Below are 21,618 nucleotides of genomic sequence, written 5' to 3'. Positions count from 1 at the left end.
GAAGTGCATTTCATTGTGAACTGGAATTCAACTGAAGAGTTTCAGGCAGGGAATGATACCTATGACAAAATGGTTTTGCAAGATTAACATTCCCAACTAAAGTGTTCAATGGATTGAAAGGAGAAGAAAGAAGAGCTAGTGTTGGAAATGCCTAAGAGAGAGATGACCAGAGTCCACATGGTGGCAGGAAGAAGGGATATGAGGAGACAGATGTGAGTTCTCTAAAGCAGGACTGATAGAGTATCACAGTAACTGATTAGCTATGCAAGGAGAGGGAACAATAAAAAATAAGTCAAGATTTAGAATCTGAGTACTGAGAAAATGATGGTATCATGATGAGGATGGGGGAGTTAGGAGAAGTTAGGTTTTGAGGGGTAATCAATGAGCTCCCCTTCAGACATGATAAGTTTGAGACATCCATTTGGAGATGTCCAGCAGAAAATAATAAATTGGAGATGAGACGGGTGGCGATGACTACAGATGTAGATTTAGGCATTCTTTGGAGTGTTGAAAATTGAATGAAAACGTTTTTCTTTTTCAAGATCATAAATAGTAGACAGCCCAAGATTATCCCTTGGGTTGCAATTATATTTTGTAAAGTAGGAAGGAATACAGCTTGCGAAGACAGCACAAGAGAGATCCCAGAAGTGGAGGGAAACAGAATGGTATGTACTCAGAGGAAAAGAAAGCTTACAGAACCCTTTTTTAGGGTTCTGTAAATCTCACAAGACCCGACCATTAAAAAACCCTCGGTGTCCTATAAATTTGCCAGCCCCCGTCCACTTCATCAGCCACCACCCTCGTTCAGACCCAGTTACTTGAGAGGATCTGCAGAACCAAATGTTGAAGAGGACAGGGAAGACTAAGAACAGAAAATTCATAGCGTCTGGTGGTGAAGACGATCCAGCATCTTAGGAGGGGTTACTATTTCACCGTGGTTGTAAAGGGGGACCCTGTGTTCTATGGGTTAAGGGGTGAATGATAGTAATTCAAAGGACACATAAACAAAAGCTGATCTTGTGATAAATTTGGTAGTAAAGGGAGGAAAAAAATATAATGAAATTTCAAGAAATAGCCAGTATTAAGGAAGGAATTTCTAAGTGGTTATGGTAAAAAAAAAAAAATATGTTCTGTATTGAACTGTAGGTAGCACTTATTGGCTTACGATGAATTCTGGCTTTTCAGATTGCTCACCTGTCTTCCTCTGAATTCCAAGCAAGAAGCTTACTAGTGCAAGGGAGGAAAAAAATACAGATAAGGAGAAAACTGATAAAGGATTCAACAGTCATCAACAGGCGACTAGAGTGGACCTACTCTCTTCCATGTAGCTGGGTCCCTTTTTATTCAGGCGGAAACTATATGCCTCTATAGCTATAGCTTTAGGTTAGGAGAGGACATCTCTAAAATACTGCATATTTTTTAGGGTTTTGTAAATCCCCCAAGACCCAACCATTAAAAAACCCTCAGTTTCCTATAAATTTGCCAGCCCCTGTCCACTTCCTCAGCCACCACCCTCGTTCAGACCCAGTTACTTCATACCTTGCTTCCTGAACAGCCCGCCTCCTGTCTTTCTCTACTCCAGCTCTTCTGCACACAGCTGCCAGGTCAACTTTCCCGCTGCACGGTTCTGATCTTATCTGCCTTGCTTCAAAGCCTTCAAAAATTCCCATTATCAACTGCATTCTGTATGAGCTCCTCACCCTGGCTTTTAAAGCCAGTCATAATATGGCTTTGGTTTACCTTTTATCTCTTCATTTTTACAATTTCCTTAAATTTAAACTGATCATTAGGCATGAAAAAGAGAGAGTCACTTGCTCTTTCTATCTTGAATGGATGCAGTGAAATTCCCCTACGAAAACAGCAGAGGATTTACCCAGAAAGTAGGTAGAAGAAGGTGTGCAGGTAATTTTTCACATTCTGTGGAATGTAATTTTGCTGTCTGAATCCTCCCCCAAGATATGTTGCTTGTAAATTTTAGATGGGATTTAATAAATTTTGCCTCCTATTAGAGAAATTTGTGTGCTTCTTCTATCTCTGCCCTGTAGAGTACACACGACTTGAAGACAAAGACCATATGGTCCCCCTCTCTGACCCCCTCCATGGTCTAGCACTATGCCTTATACTGGGAACACTCAATACACTTTTTAAAATTCCCTGGTTACGTAGGCCATGGACCCTTACATAACTCTCACGTTGCGCACCACCTCTCAACATGTCATTCCTCCTTGCTATGAAGACTCAAATGTTTTTATTTTTCAGTGCGGCAGCTGCATGCCATTTTGTTCTGGAGTTCGAGCAGTTAGAAGACAAGGACTTTTTATTATCTAACCTAAGGTGGGCGGAATGTTCCATTCAAAGATTTGTGTATTTGAGCTCTTACTACATATTTTATAATAATAATTTTAATGATAAATCTACTTGCAGAAGGTTATTTTATAAATCAAAGACTCTTAAAGATATAACTGTATGCCGAACTATGTATTTTTTTAAATTTCCATTTCCCTCTGGAAAGAAGAAGGTCCAAGGCCTTCATCAGATACCCATAGGGCTCTGTGACCCAGAAAAGAGTAAGAACCATTCTAATGAGTCAATATATCTGTGGAAACATTTTTACTTTGTCCCTGTTTATTTTTTGCAAAGGAATTTTTAAAATTATTGGTAGCTGTTCTATAGACATAGAATCAGCACAGAGAGAATCATTGAGATTCAGTTCCTGATGCAGCTCTCAGACCCCCACTCTGCCCCCACTACTACCAAGTCTGGCCTTTGCCCAGATTGAAGAACTGAACAGTGCAATCTCATGGGCAGCGTATGGGAATCTCCCCATCTATTATGTACACCTTCCTCTCTCATCTTTTTAGAGGCCTCTGCTCTTTCACAGGGGATTTTTTACCCTGATGTTCACTGTCAAAATTCCCAAGTGACCCTTCCTTTCTCATGCCAGCACGCTGACTGATTCCAGAGCTTTGATTAAGAGTTTGTTTTAAGAGGGAAAAAAAAAATCTCTTCTAACAGGGTCAGTCTCAGACACTGGATCCATTAGCTATTTTTAGTGAACTTTAGAAAAAGAGAGTGGGAAGTAAACTATTGGCTTATTATTAAAAACCTGCTTCTTGACCGATTTTTTGCAAAAGCTATCTCCCTCTTGCTGATCATTGATGATTTTTCTCCTTCCTCTCTCCCTTTGGGATTCACTTCCCCCCAGTGACTTAATTTAGGTAATGCTCTAATTAGTGCAACGTCTATCCAGCAGATTTCCTGGGCTTTTGCATCAGTGCTTTCTCATATGATAAACCCCATTAACAAGTCTCTGAACATTCAAGAGAAAGGAAGCAGTCGCTTGATGTGATGAGCTCTACCTCATTTGACCCCATCTTCGGCTCCAACTTTCTTGGCTGTTGCGGAACTTCTTCAAGAGATAATTTCATCAGCCCAGAATTAGGGTTGAGCTGTGTCATCAGAGCTGATGGCAAAACAACAGATTCATTTCACTATCTAAATCATCACTATAAGTAAAAAAAGAAAATTATACCCCAAGAAGACACTATCCCTTAGAATGTTTTTAATGCCTTTCCCTCCCAGTAGTGATGTAGATTTGACCTGATACATTCATCTTTCTCTTCGTTTCCAAGGTTTCTCCAGGCGTGATTAGAAATGTAGTTTGGGCCATGGAGTCAACAACTAAATGAGCCACAACAAACTATTTGATCTGATGCTCTGAACAATGGTTCTTAGCCTTTACTGTACATTGGTGGCAACTAGGGAGCTTTAAAAAATGGATAGTTGGGTCTCATTCCCAGAGATTCTGATTTAATGGGTTGGGGATGCAGCATAGGCAATGGTAATTTTTTAGAAACTAATGTAGCAGCAGGCACGGCTGAGGACCAGCCCTCTAAAGCAATCAGCAGAACGACCGCCCTCGGCTTCAAAGAAGCCAAGCAGTGCCGTCTTCAGGATGTCTTAATACTGTCATACGGCACTAGAGGGCAGAGTTGACTTAAATTTATAGAGAGAGAAACTCTTAGGAAATAGCAAATAGTTAATTAGGTAATCTTAACTTTGTACTTTGCGGTCGTTTTTTTGCCACAAAGTTTTCATTCACTGCTAAAGTCAAATTACTTTTTGTATATTGGAATTTACTAGGAAGCCCCTTAGTGATGTCTGATCAATAGAATCATTATATAATTTGGATACTTTTGAGAGCACTAGGGAAAACTATTAATGATCTTGTCAGGACAAAAGGTGTGAACCAGGGGGTTGCCTTGAGTAAACTGGGACACATGGTCACCTGATGGTCAGTTGCTATATCCTCTGTGGGACCCAGGGCGAGAGTCAGACTCTGTAACATGGTTTTACTAATTAAAGCAACCGGTAGTAACTACATACATACGCTGATTACTAGTCTTCACACATATATTTTTTATTTATTTATTTTCAGAGAGTGGAAGGGAGGGAGAAAGAGAAGGAGAAAAACATCCACATGTGAAAGAAACATTAATCAGTTGCCTCTTGCACGCCCCCACTGGAAACTTGGCCCGCAACCCAGGCACGTGTCCTGACGGGGAATTGAACCGGTGACCCTTTAGTTCACAGGCCAGTGCATAATCCACTGAGCCACACCAGCCAGGGCAGCATATTTTTATGTATGGCCCATCTATTGTTGTTCAGCATTCTTCCAGGCACCTTGAGTAATAGAAAAGAAACTGCAGGTGTGCTTTTAAGTATCAGCCATTATATACAACCTAGTTGGGAAGGGAAGACTAATACGTGAAGCTGCTCTGGTAAATAAAATCCTCCCAGGAAGCAGAATATGATAAAATAAATAACAAATGCATTCTTAAAATAGTACCACCCTTAATATACACTGTCTGTCCTTGACCCAAAGAGATCTCACTTACAGTTTTCCACCATGATCCTTACAAAACTGCCAGCACATCCGAAGAAGTCTGAGCTTCTCTGGGTCTGAAACTTGGAAATGCTCTTCCTTGTGGGCAGAGCTCCTCTCCCATTTGCCTGGACTGTTAACCTATATAACCATCGACCCCCAACTTAAATCAAGGTATGAAATCTTAGCATAGTCCTGACTGGTATAGCTCAGTGGATTGAGCAAGGGCCTGCAAACTAAGGGATCATGGTTCAATTCCCAGTCAGGGCACATGCCTGGGTTGCAGACCAGTTCCCAGTGGGGGATACATGAGAGGCAATCATACATTGAGATTTCTCTCCCTCTCTCCTTTCCTTCCCCTCTAAAAATAAATGAATAAGATCTTTAAAAAAATTTTAGCACAGAAGTCCTGATATAATTGCTGACAAGAAAATACCCCTGAATGATGTGAGAGTTAAGGGCGCCAGTCCCCTCCACAGAGGAAATCCACATGTAACTTCCACTCCCCCAAAACTTAACTGTGGTCACCCCTTGGTATCGCTGGGGGGCGTGGGCTCCAGGCCTCTCCTGCTGGGTGATGCAGCCATGCCCGACCCTTTCTGAATGGCAGGCAACTCTAGTGCAGAACTGCGCTTTTGACCTTCCACTCGACTTTATTTTCCTACCGAATTTCAACTTGGACCCAAACTATCGTTCACCATTTTGCATTTCGGAAGCTTAGTCTTCCTTTGCTGACTTATGTATACATTTCTATTTGATTTCATTTATCTTCTAATAACTAGTTCTACATTTCTTTTTCAAATTTGTTTTCAGCAATAAATATGATTATCAAGGTTGACTAGGTAAACTTAGGAAACTCTAAAATAATTAAAGCACAGTAATAAGTTATAGGATTAATTCTGTCAGAAGATGGTTAGCTTTAACCGGCCAGTGTGATGGCTTTGGCCAATATTCCCGTTCATCGTTCGTGGGATGGATCGGCCAGGGAGGGAGCGCCGGTCCAGCAGCTCCATCCATCCGTCTCCCGTGGCCGGTGGTGACTGAGAGCACTGAGGAAAGCACATCAACTGCACCCACTTTGTGTAACGAGAACAGCTCCTGACTTTCATGACACGTGTTTGTTTCATTACCGGAGTTATTAATGAAAGTATTTAGACGCTGCTTTCTTTAAGCTCACTGCTGTTTTGCTCTTGCCCTTGCCCCCTTCTCCATCAAAACTGGCTCACAGGAAAGGGTCTAATATTTGCTAGCTACACTTTACTATATTTCCTCCAAACTGAAAATAACTTGATTGTTTCTTATGAAAGTATACTATGCTTATAAAATACCCCAGCGTCATAGAAAAGGAAGGAAGAAAGAAACACTCTTAGTGCCACTGTTTAGAAATAACAAGAGTTTTAGGAGTATACTTCCTGATAAAAATACTTTATTTCTTAGTCAAATAGGAATTATTTGAAGTCTACTTTAAAAATCCCCATTATGTCAAGACATCTTTTCCCATCAATAAATATAAAATCCCATCATCACTTAACCAGCTACACAGAAGTTTTATGTGAGTGTGTGTATACTTACTATAGTTGGTTTTAACCAATTTCATTTTGATGAAGAATGAAATTATTTCCATTTTTCACTTTCAAGAACACTAATGCATATCCAGTATATTCTTATGAATGTAAAGCATAGATAGGCAGAGCTAAAAGAGTCCTCAGAGGAACTAGCTAGTTCAATGCCATCATTTAACAGAAGAAAAACTGTGGCGTAGAGAGGTTTAAGGGTGAGTAGAATCCTGGTATTTTGACTCTATGTCTCCTGATCATTCAATCCACCCTGCTTTGCTCCTTTTACAAAAGAAATTTTTTAAAAATTGCTTGACTATGAAAATGCCACTGAGTGCCATTTTTTGCTCATTCTAATAGCTCAAGCCTTAGAAGGTGTAGCCAATAGCCTACACCTTAGAAGCTTAACTCTTCCCAGGGCCACTTACATTTTAATGTTAGTTTTTAGTTATGAAACATGTTAGCAGATTCTTATATAATCTTTGGAATGAGGGCAGGGAATATCCCAGGTACCTGAAACCACGTGGGCAGGCTCCTACTTCGGACTTTCTGGCAGTACGGGGTACAGGTGAAGAGCGGGAGTTGGGGCACAGGGTTAGGCAGGGTCAGGGGCGGAGTTGCCGCTCACGCACAGCGTTGAAAGGAACCCTTCCAATGGAAGAGTCTGCCGCTCTCATTTGTTTGTTTCAGCTGTGGACGGTCCAGAGCTGGATGCCTAAGTAGGTGTATTTGGAAGATTAAAGTGATGATGGGATAGATCCAGCAGCACAAAGTTCTTACTGCCATGTGCTCAGTATAATTTGCGGCTAAATTCTTAATGATGGACTTAAAATATTAGACCATAACATAGATCATCGACATTAACTATCATAGGAATCTGTTAGCTTAAAAACTATGGGACACTGCTCCCTGGAAAAACAACTCTAATAAGTCAGGAATTTGGAGTGTTATGTGGTGTTTGGGAAATTACTTAAACTCTGAGATTCTCAGTTTCTTTATTCAGCAATAAGGATAAGGACAGCAATTTATTTCATGAAATTGAATAGAAATGATTATATAGCATTTGGCAAAAAGAAACTGATAAATAATCTTTTAAAAATAGAATTAGCCATACACAAAGGAAAACAGGAAAAAATGATGTTTGGGGGAAGAACCAGTTATTTCACAAAATAAATCATGTTTGAGTGAATCAGTTTCTGGTGGACTTCACAGCATTGAATATATTCAAGCAGAAGTTGAGCAGCTGCAGAAATGTCCCACAAAATTAAAAAGTGAGATGCCTTTGCAGAGGTAATGGAGTCTTTTATTGCAATATCTTTCCAAACTTTATTGAAATTTCCCCAAAGGTCTTGGCTAATATCATTTTTAAAATATTGTGAATTCGGAAATTGCTTACAAACAAATAAAAGCACAAGACCATTTATGCTGGCAGTAATTATCATATAAACACAAAATTGTTTAATTGGTTGAATTGCCAGCACTCTAGCTGTCATTCCTTATTAACAACCTTGATTTTGAAATTTCTCCCCTGAAGGTTTAGGTGCTCTTGGTTGTCCACACACAGATTCGTTACTTTGTGGAATAGCCAAGTGTTAATGTCAAACAACATTGCTTAAAGCTTGTAAGGTTTTCCGACCCACTTTTCTATGTTCTCAAGCCTGTGTGTCAAGGCTTCGGTGTATTGGATGGAGTGTGGGGGTTGGAGCAGGGCCACTGCCCAGGCACGAGGCCGGAAACGGCACAGAGAGGGTGAGGCAGGTAGGGACAAAGGTCCACGCAGCCGAACCACCACTGATGTATTTGCTCTACCTCGTCATAAACGGGACACCAGAAGACGTTAGGTTCCTGCTCCCATAGGTGAACTTGATGGTAGGTGTGGATATAAAATCTAATTAACTCCATTTCTCACCCACAGACAGTTCAGTAGGAAGGTGTCACAGTGTCTACGGAGGTAGAGAAATTCAGGCACAAATATTACCCATTATGTCTCAGGAAATGAGAATTCATTTAAATAACCTTACTCAAAAGTAAATAGGAAAGTGCATCTCATGGGCGAAAATCACAAATATGTATTTTTAAGCCACACAGAAATGACTTTGGATTACTTACTTCTTTGTTGATCTCCAAGATTACAAACCTCTTTTAGCTTTTGTTATTTGTTTGTTCATTAATTCATTTACTTACTTATTCACTTCCAGGCCTTTCTGCCTTCACTAAGTACATCTTGCGTGTCAGGCACTGGGCTAAGTGCTGAGAAATGTAAAACTGTATCATGAAAGCCATGGGAAGCCACTGGCTGATTTAAAGTAGAGAGTGAATAATCAGATTTCCTCTTAATAAGCTCTACTTTGGCTACTATGTAGAAAAAGAATAGGAGAGTGAAACTGGAGAGCGGGAGAGCGTTAGGAGTCTAAGAGAAGCAACTCATGTAGAAAAGATGAGGCCTGAGTTATATACACACTTCTCCCCACCAAACAAATTCATATATTGAAGTTCTGACTCCCCCGCACCCCACCCGCCTACCTCAGAAACTGACCATATTTGGAGAGAGGGCCTTTGAAGAGGAGATGAAGGTAAAATGCGGTCCTATGGGCGGGCCTAACCCAATACACTAGCATCCTTACAGGAAGAGAAGAAATTAGCACAAAGGCACACAGAGTAGACACCCTGTGAAGTCGGGAAGAAGACAGCCATCTACAAGTCAAGGAGAGAGGCCTCAGAAGAAACAAGGCTGCAACGCCTTGACCTCAGGCTTCTAGCCTCCAGAATGGCGAGAGCATAGATTTCTGTCATGTAAGCCAGGCAGTCTGTGTGTGGTATTTGTCAGGATAGCCCTCACACAGTAATACAGCCCGAACAAGGCAACTGCAGAAGAACATCAGCACCTCAGGCACCAGCTCACTGGCACATCCCAACACATGCCTGCTATTACATCGGCTCAATCTTCCATCCTTTAGGTAACAGCAAATGTAGTCCTGAAAAGGGAAGAAGAGCTTAAAAGGAAGATGCTTATCCATTCCAAACCCTGATTAGTGCTCCCAGGGACTGGCAGGGGTGTCCAAACTTTTGGTGTCTCTGGGCCACATGGGAAGAAGAAGAGTTGCCTTGAGCCACACATTAGATATACAAACACTAACGAAAACAAAAACAACTCGTTGTGTTTTAAGTAAATTTATGATTTTGTGTTGGGCCCTGTTCAGAGTCACCCTGGGCCAAAAGTCAGACAGCCCTGGAGTGGATGGTGGGATGTGAGCCTTGTTCTGCTTCTTTGCTTTACGGTGGAGAGAAATTTGAAACTGGGGTCGCCGGCTCCTTCCGAGGGTGGCCAGTTTGGTATCTGCACACTTACTGCAGGTCTTCAGACGCATGCCAGGGACCATTCTGTTTGAGGCGCCTGAGGGGAAGTTTTCTCCTACCCCCTTGGCTCCTCTGTATGGTAAATGGCGGGCTTTTCTGCTTCTTTGTCTTCGTGCGGAGGGAGTGGTCCCCCTAAATATTTCCAGGAATGGAATGGAAATTTCAGCTTAGTTTTATGAAAAGTATCTCTTGGTGAAAGGGCGAGAAAGAAGGGAACTAATGTTTTCTAAGCGCTAAGCACTATTGTTCTGTACCTCACCGCCCCCCTCCACCCCGTTCTTGACTTCTTGACGCTTCCATTGTTGTTACCTATTGGTGTGGATGAGTCATGCATCCGGTAAGTTTAGGTTCATTTAGGTTCATTCGGTTCTGTGTTTCTGTTTTCAAGGAGATTTCTGATACATACGTTCATTTTGAAGTGGAAGTTTTTAAATTCATTTCAAATAACTCTGGTTTTGTGATTCAATAAAAAGTTTTTCAGTAAAAATAATTTTAAGCATTTAATTCAAGGCATGGCAAGTTAGTCTAGTTTATTATAGTTTTGGTTCATGATTTAATCTGAGTCCTTAGAGTTTATAAATAAAATCATGAACTATACACTGTACATAAACCTGTAAACTATACTTTAAAATCTTCATCCTGCTCTAAACACAGTAAGGTTTTATAATCTGATAGTTTATGTTTTTCTTCAACTCTGAGAAATTCCATTCTACTTTTTTCTTATGAATTATCCCCTTCTACTCTCTCTTCTTTCCTTTTGTAACTTTTATTAGATAGATATTGCACCGTGAGTATCTTGCCTCTGTAGCTTTCACTCATGAAAAAAAAAATCTCATAAACTTTTCATTTCCTTGTCTTTTGCTCTGTGTTTGGGAGAATTTCTTCTGTTTCTTTCATTAACTCAGTTTCCTCTGTCTGATACTCCTTTTGTTAGTTGAGTTTTGTGTTTCTCTTTCATGGGATTGCTTTCCCTCCCCCCACGAAAATCTTGGGTGATTTTAATTGTCTGCCCATCTTCTTTTTGATAATGCTTTTTGCCTGCCTGGTCTGTTTATCATAGCCTCTCCCAGGGGCTGTGAAGGAAGGGCACACATGCTATGCAGAAACAGTGAGGGCTCCCTCTCATATCCAGGCGGTCAGGAGGTTCCTGGCCTTAGGTCCCAGGATCCCCACTGACTTCTTTATCCCACAGGCAGACCTCTGATCCTCAATGCCAGCAGGGGAGAGGAATTATTCTAGGGCCCCTTCTGCCTCTTGTACAATTTGACTCTTTCTTGGAACTTGCCTAAACTATTCCTTCTGAACTTGTTTTGATTCCCCTGATTGTTTCTGTCTAGAACAGTACTGCCTCTCTCTTGAATATCTCAGAATTTCATAAAAATTCTTAGAAAATTGATCTCCCTTTTTCTCATTTCTCTGTGCTGTTAGATTTCTGGGTTCTCTTTAAGACACAGCTTTTTACATTATGCTAAGTGAAATAAGCCAGGTGGTGAAAGACAAATACCGTATGATCTCACCTTTAACAGGAACCTAATCAACAAAACAAACAAACAAGCAAAATATAACCAAAGACACTGAAATTGAGAACAGGGTGACAGTGACCAGAGGGGAGAAGGGAGGGAATTTCAGGGGAATTACAAAGGATACACGGACAATAATGGTGGGGGAACAGGGGAGGGAGGTGGGGAGGCCTGGGGTGTTGAGCGGGGGTGGGGGGGGAAGGCAGAAAACTATACTTGAACAATAAAAAATTTGTTAATTAAAATATATAAAATATATATGAACATAAAAAAGACAGCTTTTTCTAAGATTTAGGAGGGAAGAGAAAAAAAAAATATGTGTTCAATCCACCATCTTGATCCTATCTCTACCTATTATTTTCTTAATTATCTCTATTATCAGATAATGCAAGTTCAGTGTGACAAACTCAGAGGATATAGAAATAGATAACAAGTGAATGTTCTTTCTTGTGTTAGATTTCTCTAATGACCTGACTTACATCCTCTTGGCCTCCCCCACAGATTTCAGCTGGAGCTGGGTAGAGATGTAATGAGGGCTTCGCCCCACTTCCTGGCTGACGGCATCTGTTTTCAAAGCCCACCTTCTCTCCTGGCCCAGGACTCTTCCAAAGCTGCCAATTGCCTGATGGCCATCTGGGGTGGTGGTCAGAGGGGGCGGCCCCCTAACAATCACCCACACTTCCGATAATTCCAGGAGGTATTCTGTACTCTTCTTAGGAAGTCTCTGCAGACTCAATCCCTGTTGCCCACGACCATAACCTCAATGATCAACCCTTATATCAGCTTTTCCTTCCTTTCTACTTTGCTCTCCCCAGTGTCTAATTCCCACTCCCTGGTTCTACCACTTCCCCCCTCATCTGACACTGCCTTTTTCCTCTGTACAGGCAAACCACGGAGATTCTGTGGGTTTGGTTCTAGACCACTGTAAAACAGCAAGTAATGAAATAAAAACAGTTGTTTTGCTAGTGGAGGGTCTTGCGGTCAGTTTGTAAACCATGCAATACCAAGGAAACACAATAAAGCGAAATGCATAAAACGAGGTATGCCTGTACTTCCCAACTCTCTCTCCCTCAGTTCTGCTTCATCATTTCACTGTAACTCTATTAGCTGTAAAGCATTTGGGGATGCTGTCAGGGTAACAGCCTCTGTAGCGAATGAGGTTGTATTGAATTATTTAGCTTTCAGCTAAAGTGGAGATAACTAAGGCAGCTGAGCTGGTTTGTAAAATCCTGGAGTAATCTGTCCACTGAATTGGTGCTTTTATCATACTCATATTTTCTCGTGGTTAAAAAATTATAAACTTTAAGGCTACAAAGAAATCTGTGTGCAATTTCTCAGTTTAGAGCCACAAACCTATAGCTAAGAATGATCTGTTTCACGAGGTTTATAATTATGTAGCTGTGGATCTGTAAGTCTAGGGAATCATAAATTGATTTAATAAGTTATTTTACATGAGACTTCTAAAAACATATTATCTCTCTTATTTTCGTTCAAAAGTAGATCAAGGATTTCTACTTGACATATATGATTGTCTCAGCTTTGAAAGTTGGCCTGTTTTTCTCGTTTTCCTTGCAAGAACTTGGTTCTTAAATAATTTTTTAAACGAAAAAGATCTTTTCTGCTTATAACTCAGTAATAAATTAATGTATTCTTAAATGTTATCAAAAAGGGGAGAATCATTGCTAATCTGATGGATGATGACAAATATTCACCTTCCCTATGTTACTAGGGTCCTTGGGAAATCAAGCTTAATAAGGGAGTGCAGAGGAGAGTTCTGTGGCCTTGTAATAGCTATGGAGTTTGCCCCCCTTCACAGATCTCGGTGTCTAACTGCCCACTCTCAACGAATGTGGCTGCTGCAGGAAGTGAAATATCTTTGCTGATGCTCAATGTATAAACTAAGCATGTACATCTGGCCATTAAATATCCTGTTCCCAGTGAATCCTGGAAAACAGCGTAATTATACTCCCAGGCAGATAACTCAGGAATAAAACTGTTCCGTAGTTGTGAACGCCAGGCAGCATCAAAGTTAAAATTGTTTCCTGGATCTCCGCCCTTTTACCCTCCACTGCCATCTCCATAATACCTGAGATTACCAGGTCTGATGACTGGTGAGAAGCCATTCCAGGTAGGCAGGTAGAGAAGGAGGACCGTTAACCTTTATTGCACAAGAAAGTCACGAAAATGGACCACCTTGCAAGCTGTCCATGTTCTTCTACTAGTTTTTCTCCCGAGGTGACTCGGGCGTGCCTTGTCTTTCTTCTCTGGCACCACCCTTGGTTCTAGCGTTTCGTTGGCCTGCTGCATCCCACACCACCCAGGCTTAGAGTGAGGAAGACCTGGAGTCTCACCTGGAGACTGGGGGCCGGCCAGGAGCTGCGGGTGGGCTGGTGTGGCAGCTTGCCTGTTGATTACAGTCCCCGCAGTGTGCGAGCGCCTTGGGACTGCGGGCTGCGCTCCACCAGTTTTGCCCTGTCCGCCCCGGTTCCGCCAGGTTTACAGACAGAAACAGGCTGGGAGTGGGGGGCCTCCGGCCCAGCGCCCACCTCTGTGCCCCCAGCATCTTCTCTTACCGCCAGAGGGAAGAAGCCCGCCCGGGAGCAGGCAAACGCACTAGCCCCAGGGGACAATGAGTCCTTGCCCAAACCGCTGCAACCGGGGCGCACTGCCCGGGTGCTCGGTTCGCCCACCCTACGGCCTAAGCAAGTCCGTATATTTAAAACACCTGGCTGTATACAGCGGGGACTCAGGGCGGGAAAGGCTGAAGTGCTCATTTTCTTTGCCAGGCTAGCCGGCCCGAGCTCCGGGCGCAAGAATTAGGCCCGAGCTGCAGAATCAAACCCTTTTCCCTGCAGCAAGGGGCTCGGGTAGTGCGCGGTTTGGGGAGATGAGCGACTATGGGGCCCTGCGGAGGCTGGGACGACTGGTGTCCTGGGCCTGGGCGGCCCGCTAGGAGGCAGAAGCCCGCCCCGGGAGCCTGGCAGGTGCCCCCAGTCGCGGAGGCTGATTGGCAGGTGCGGGAGTGGGTGGGGAAGGCGGGGGCTGGGCCTGGCGCTGCGGGAGGCTGCGGCCCCGCCTCCCCGCCCCCGCCGCGGGACTATCTGGTCCCGGCAGCAGCGATGTCCCCCGGCAGGAATGTCCCTCCTCAGATAATGTTATTTATATCTCTGGGCGGGTCCGCGGCTCGGCAGCACCAAGCGCCTGGCGGCCGCTGTGCCTGGAGCCCCGCGCTGCCCTCCTTCCCCTGCACCGCCACCGCCACCGCCACCGCCCCCGGGCTCGGGCTGGCCCCCGCTACAGCTCGGACGCTGGTGAGTCCCGGGAGGGCCCGGGGGCCCCAGGGGTTTGGGCGCGGGTGCGGATGCGCGAGTGTGGGGTGCGCGCCGCGAGCGCAGAGAGGCGTTGGGCCCAGGGGCCCCGGTGGGGGCCCACCCCCAGGTGCGGGGCGTGGGGGCGTCGCGGGGACCGGGAGGCCCTGGCGGCTGCGGCAACGAATACCCCGGGGCGCGGGAATCCGCGTGGGCTTGGGGAGGTGCTTGGTGAGCTGGGCACTTGCTTTGGAGAGGCAGATCCTGGAGTGTCGCCCCGGGGACGCTGGGAGGGCGGTGAGGGGGGTGCGTGTTCTGGTCCTGGGCTGTCTCCTCCAGGACCTCCGCTTGGGGGCAAAGGGGGTCCTGCCTCTAGCCTATCCGACCGTCCCTCTGCCGTCTCTGCCTACGCCGCCGGGCTTCTCAGTCCTGGGGCTGCTCAGATTCTCTTCTGGGGAACTTGGCTGTGCGCTCCCCGGGCAGCCCAGGACCCTAGGAGGGAGGACAGGTCTAGGCAGCGGAGCGGGAGCAGGGCGGCCCCAGGGCTCTGGGAACGACGTGGAATGGCCGGGTGCAGACCCAGGGAGGAGAGAGAGATCGGAGTGCTTCAAGTCATTCTCCAAGGGTCCCACCCTTTCTCGCCCAAAGAGTTCCGCTCCTGAAAGCTGCTATGGTCCAGCCTACTCTTACCGCCCCACTAGTCCCTCTCTCTCCAACGACTTGGCCCCGAGAAATAGAAAGTGGGAGAAATAACAGGAGCTTTTAAACAATCCCCAACTCCCACCAACTCGCCCATACTTCCAAGGGTGGGAAAGTAGCTGTAGGCTTGAGTACTGTTTCCGTGACAACGAGCTTAGGGTAGGGCCTTGATTTGTAGCCTGTTAATATCCAAACCACTGTCTTCGGTGAGCAGTTAGAGGCGCCAGGAGTTAATAACAGCAGGTTGACTTGCTGAAGGAAAATGAAAAGAAGCCACTGGGTTGTTGCTGTTGTTGTTGTGTGTGTTTGATGTTACATGCATCAGATGGGCATGCACAGGTGTGTGTGTGTGTGTGTGTGTGTGTGTGTGTGTAGTATAGTGACAGATTTTGCACTAAAACTCCTGTGAGGAGAGGCTAGGCCATTACCTCCAGGCAAAAGGCACCCATACAAAATCCACAGCCTTGAGATAGTCGTGATCTATACCTCAGTTTCTAAGGCAAGTGATTCTGGTGGCTTCTGAATGAGAGGAGTTGGGTCTGCAAACCAAAATTTCAGGCACCTCTCGACTATCCACTAATTTGTCCTAAGCTTCACAGATGGTTCCAAATTTTACTCTAGAATCTCCTCTTTGACCACCGGCCACCCTCATGACCCAGGGCAGGTCATTTCCTATTCCAGGGTGAGATTTTTACTCTTTCGCTAGGAGCCCTGAGTTCCAGAATATCTTAACCTCTTTCTTTGATAGGTGCAAAAAGTTAAGTGTACTGAGCACCCAGCACTCAACATAGCTAGGTTTGTACTGCCCCGGGGCTGTGGGCCAGTTAGGGAAAGGAATACACTGAAGAAGAGCCTGCCAGCCTTGGAAACAACGGACTCCTCAGAGATGGGTCATTTATACAGCACTTGATCAAACTCTAGAATAACGCACAACTGAAAGACATAAACCTTACATTATGAAAACCTGGCCTTTAGACCCATTAGCTCTTGCTCTTAGCTTTATCACTGGCTCAGTCACAATGATTGGGGAGGAGCTAGTCTGCTGGTAGAACTGAAAGCACCTGAAAACTCCCCGGCATCCAGGACAGGCCTGTGGCACAGGCGTATCAAGTTTTCCCGAGTGGCTTGCCCAGCTGAGAGCTGAGATACTACCTTTTGCTCTGGTTGTTGCTTCTTCCAAGTTTGCCCTAGCTGGTGTGGCTCACCAGCTAGGTGTCCCCTAGCAGAACACCTGCTAGGTGATTGGCTTTGGGGCGGGTAAAGATATGGCAGGAGGCAGGCTCCTAGCTGGGGTCACATCTGACAAAATAAAAATGACTATTTTAGGCAAACTAGGTATGAATGAAAGTTTTGAACTAAAGTCAAAATCTGAGGGTTCTGCCACAGTTCTGGAGACAGACTGTTTTTGGTCAATAAACATAGTAACAGCTTTCTCCTCCACCCTCCATCTTTCCTGTACCAGTGCCTAGTTTGGTGCCTGCACACTAGGTTAACCTTTGTTGTGTGAGCGAGAGAATGAATAAGTAAATGCTCATTCCTTATATGAGCCTATTTCATTCACAGTAACTCTGCAAAGTAGCTCATATTATCAGCATTTTACAAGTGAGGAAATAGGTTCAAGGAGATTAAATAATTTGCTTCCCATCATGCAGCTGGTGCGAGGTGGGGCCAGGATTCAAACTCGGCTGTTTGGTTCCACCCTCTTTTTAAGGTAGACACTCAACAGGGGATATAGTAGTACAAGTTGGAGAGATTTGGTTGTAGGATTGCATAGCTTCACAATCTAATCTCAAGACCTTGAGTAATAATTCTGCTTATATCAGACAGGCTTTAAAAATCTTACCTGAAGATGGTATCAGGCACGTATTTGCTCATTGGTGTTTGGCCTTGCCCATGAGGTTTAGGTCATTGTTTCAAGGACAGAACTGCAATTTTGGCAGTAGTCAAAGCATGTATTTTTTTGAAAACAGATTTTCCTTTCAGTCCTGGAAGTGGCCAGGAGGGCTTGATGATGCATGAGGACAGTGTGATACGACAGAGGATGACTATAAAAAATTCATGAGGCAAATGCTATTGGAGAGGGAAGGGGCCTTGGAGGTCACTGAGTCCAGCCTCCTATTTGTGTAGTCACTTGTTTAATAGTGAGACTAGCTGCAGTTTACCTGGTTGTCTATGTGCAGATTCGGGACATGCCTCCTACATTTCCGTTATTTTCTGTCTCTCTCTCTCTCTCTCTCGAGGCCAAAATTGAGTTTATTTCCTAGAGTTCTGCCTAATCAACACACTGAAGTTTTCACCCCTTTGGGGAATATTTTGAGAGGATATACTGTAAACTCAATACTTTCACCTTGGTGAAATCTTTAAAAAAATATATTGGAGATGGGGGGAGAGATGTTAGTGTACATTAAAATCTAAACTGTTCCATAATCTCCCCTTTACCTGTTAGGGTTACAGATGCATGTATTTTTATGCAAGAAGTATGCACATTACTGTCTTGAGATGGTATTAATCTCAAGACCAACAATTACGTAGCATTTCTGGGGCCGTGGAGGAGAGAAAGGACCTTAGGGAATTATTGGGACTATCGGATACCTGTTTAATCTAAACTCAGTCAATTATATCAAAATCAAACACAAACTTTACCCTCTATCCAATACCTGAAAAGGTAGGAAACGTAACCAGTGGGGAGTTTATTTTTTATTTTATTTTATTTTATTTATTTTTTAGAGAGAGGGGAGGGAGGGAAATATCGATGTGAGAGAGAAACATCGACTGGCTGCCATCTGTTTGTGCCCCGACCTGATTGGGGACTGAACCCAGACCCCAGGCATGTGCCCTGAGAGTCGAACTGGCAACCTTTCCATTTGCCAGATGATACACGGGCAACTGAGCCACACCAGCTAGGGCAAACAGTGGGAGGTTTAAACTGAAATAAAGTCTATCTCTTCATCATCCATATGATTTTTTCTAACCTCAAACCTGCAGATTAACATTTACAAATCGACTTGGGAGGATTGAGAGTAAAAATAACTACGCTGTGTGGGCTGATGAGAAATTTGATTTTATAATGAGGACTGGCAGGGAAGTTCATGGACACTGGGTTTTGAAACCATATGAATATTACTAGCCAAAAGTTACTGTGGAAAGAAGTGTTTTGTTTTAAAAGTCAGTTGTATGGCCTCAGTTTTTTACGAATAGCTCGCTGGTTACTTCCCTATTTCAGATAAGAAATCAGAGGAGGAAGGGTAAATGCAGTGATCTGTGTGCCAGAATCATTGCGTAGCCTTTGCTGGGTTTATCACAAAGATGCTGCTTTCCTCTGACAACCCCAAAAGGCACTGGCCACGTGGTTTCGGAGATGGGAAGGTGATTGAGGGACGGTGTAGGAAGCAGTCAGGAGAATTCACTGTCAGATCCGGCTACACTCACTGAATTGTCAACTCCCCTTGGTAAATATTTAGAAAATGTCATAGCATGTTTCCCTTTGTTGCTGTGCTTATTTCTTAATTCACAGCCAAAGAGCCAATTCTTCCATTTTCAGCCAGCCTAAGCTGAATATCAAACCACTAGGGGATCCCAGCTTTACAGCTCACACAGTGTGAGTGTTAGCAGCAGTCATAGACAGAAAATGCTTCCTTTATGCATTGCCTGGCTAGCTTTTGACATTCCCAGACCACCTCTGATTTTTTTCTTTCCTTCTTCTGGTGGCGGGAAATATAATGAAGCATCTTCTTCCTACCTCAGTGAGGCCTTTTCAGGCTTTGCCATAATGTTTAATTTCCACACTATACCTGTGCAGACCTGGCCAAGGGTATAATTGCAAGGGCAATTAAAATCCAGACGTTTATCACGTTAGCACTGGGGGCAAAAGTGAGGCCTCCTTTCTTTCTTTCATTTCAATGCTATAAACTGAGCAAGTGAAAAAGCACAGGGCTCGAAAAAAATAGACTTTGCAGTGAACTTGGCTCAGATCATCCAGGATATTTATGAAAAGAATAACGGGGCACCTTGACAGCTAAAGAACAATAATTGCTTTGAATTATAGTCAGTTCAGAAGTTTCCACCACCATGAAAAGAAGCAGAAACTTGCATAATCCTAAAAGGGAGTAAGTTGAAAATATGAGTGAGTCTCATTTGAGAATTCATAGTACTTCATGTAAAACAAAGGATACTTGAAAGACATAACGTGAGGACTGGAAAGCGGTACGTCCCTACCCTCATTCTGTCCTTCTCCACAGTTCCTGCCTGTTTCCACAGGCCCCCTAGGAATAGTTAGTCAAATTTACCTTCTATCATATTTTCTCAGGGTGGAAAATTAAGAAGAGGCCTTTTGTAATACAGACTCTGAGCCCTAAGTCATAGACAGTTAGAGCTGGAAAGGCCTGAGAGATCCTTTTGAGAAATAGTCAGAAAGAGCAAACATTGGGCACCTACTGTGTACCTTACACTGTTATGTGCTAAGGACACAAAAAGGGATCAGATGGAGACCTGTTGGTCTGGTGATTCAACAGGATACCTGAGAGAGATCCTAGCAGAGGAAGCATCTGGTTCAGGTTAGGGAGAGCCTAGGGTTTTTCTAATGGAAGAAGGGAGGATGGGCAGGGATGGGGTCCTGGGCATTTGGTCTGAAATAGACAGGCAATAGAGCATACTTAGATTCGGGAGTGAGGAGTAGGTCCTCACTCCTGTGTGGCTGTGTAAGGTATAGTCCAGAAATGGACTAGAGATGTGGCCATAAAGATAGTCTGGGTTCGTTTGTGGAGAACGTTGAAGGTTTGAGTTGAAATCGGTGAAGGCTGAGCAAGGGAGGGACCTGATCAGATCTGTGTTTGGACAAAGCTCACCAGCGGCAGTGAAGGAAGTGTGAACTAGAAATCCGCTAGCACAAAGTGATGATCACACAGATGGTGTATAGTCCACTCAGTTTTCAGGATGCCTTCGTATATACATCCTCTTATTTTATAATGCCCGCATGAAAAAGCAAAGAAGATCTCGTCATTCTACTTTACAATTAAGGAAACAGGATTAGAAGTGAATAATGATTTTCCCAAGTCTCTCCAGTGGATGATGGCAGAACCTGACTTTGACCTAGTTTCCTAGATCCAAGGCTGGGGCTCTGTCCAGATCTCTTCAATAGAGTAACTCAGCGGTCCCCAACCTTTCTGGCACCAGGGACTGGTTTTTCTGAGAACAGAGGGAGTATGGGGAGACAAGAGGTGGAGCTCAGGTGAGCTTCCCTCGTGGCCAGGTTCCTAACAGGCCATGACTGGTACCAGTCTTCTGCCTGGGGTTTAGGGACCCCTGGAGTAACAGAGTATTCTAGGCTTTATGGTTGAGACAGCGCTTGCTTGCTTGCTTGCTTCAGCAGAACTTTCAGTTTAAGTTTATTAGTTCTGGAAAGAGGGAGGAGGAAACTTTCTTTAGCCACAAAACCTCAAGAATGGCCCTCCAGAATGTACACAGATGATGTTTCAAAGCAATAACTTAATGTTAAGCATGCTTGTGGATTCCTAGGGTACCATAGATGAATGATGGGTTTATATGCCTATCAATGATGTTTTGGCTGTTCATTCCCTTATTCTGAATTTACTGGGCGTTATTATGCATAGGCCTCACTTTGGGCTTAAAAAATCTTTTTGTCCAGTGATCTTGAGTGCCTTGATTTGTACTTCAGTCTTTAACAACTGTTTATAAACGCATTCATTTGCCAGGCACAGTCTAGGCCCTGGGGATATGGCAGTGTACATGACAAAAAGAAAGTCTGGCATCATGGAGCTCACATTCTGGTTCAGCTAGACAGATACTGAACAACAACAAACACGTGAGCAGGTGTCATAATTTCAGGTGCTACAAAGAAAAATAAAGCAGTGTGAAGGGAAAGGGAGGTAGTTTTATCTGGAGCAGGATGGGTGGGAAGGGCCTCTCTGATGAGTTTTCATATGAGCAGAGACACAAGTGAAGCAAGGGTGTGAGGAGAAAAAAGGATGTTTGGAGAAGAGATTCAGGTTGAGTGCAAAGGAAGGCCCTGAGGTGGGGCCACTGCCCTGTCCCAAATTGGTCAGGAAGCTGATGTGACTCAAGTGGAGGGAGCAGGGGGAGAATGCAGGAGTTGATGTTGGAGAGGAAATGGGGTCTGGGTCATGCAGGCTTGAGGTCATGCAAGGACTTTGGGTTTCAGCCATGCAATAGGAAGCCACTGGAAGCTGTGGGCAGCAGGGGAGTGACTTGTTCAGATTTGTGTTTAGTGAGGAACTTTCCATCTGTTCTCTGGAAGACTGACTGTAGGGGACAAG

The 21,618-nt window shown here is 44.1% G+C and overlaps 1 protein-coding gene across 1 annotated transcript in view; it reads left to right on the top strand.

Annotated features, from left to right (window-relative positions):
* Positions 1 to 14,415: 14,415 nt before the first annotated feature.
* Positions 14,416 to 21,618, top strand: part of SPTB (spectrin beta, erythrocytic) — a 118,464-nt gene continuing 111,261 nt past the window's right edge. The window contains exon 1 of the mRNA XM_053673288.1: positions 14,416 to 14,629. The gene's annotated coding sequence lies outside the window, so the exon portion shown is untranslated. The remainder of the gene's footprint in view (positions 14,630 to 21,618) is intronic.

The sequence above is a fragment of the Artibeus jamaicensis genome, unplaced genomic scaffold, assembly GCF_021234435.1.
Source record: "Artibeus jamaicensis isolate MK-2021 breed Jamaican fruit bat unplaced genomic scaffold, CSHL_Jam_final contig_851, whole genome shotgun sequence".
NCBI classification, from domain to species: domain Eukaryota; kingdom Metazoa; phylum Chordata; class Mammalia; order Chiroptera; family Phyllostomidae; genus Artibeus; species Artibeus jamaicensis.
Note: the sequence above shows the minus strand (reverse complement) of the source record. Positions and strands in the feature narration are given on the sequence as shown.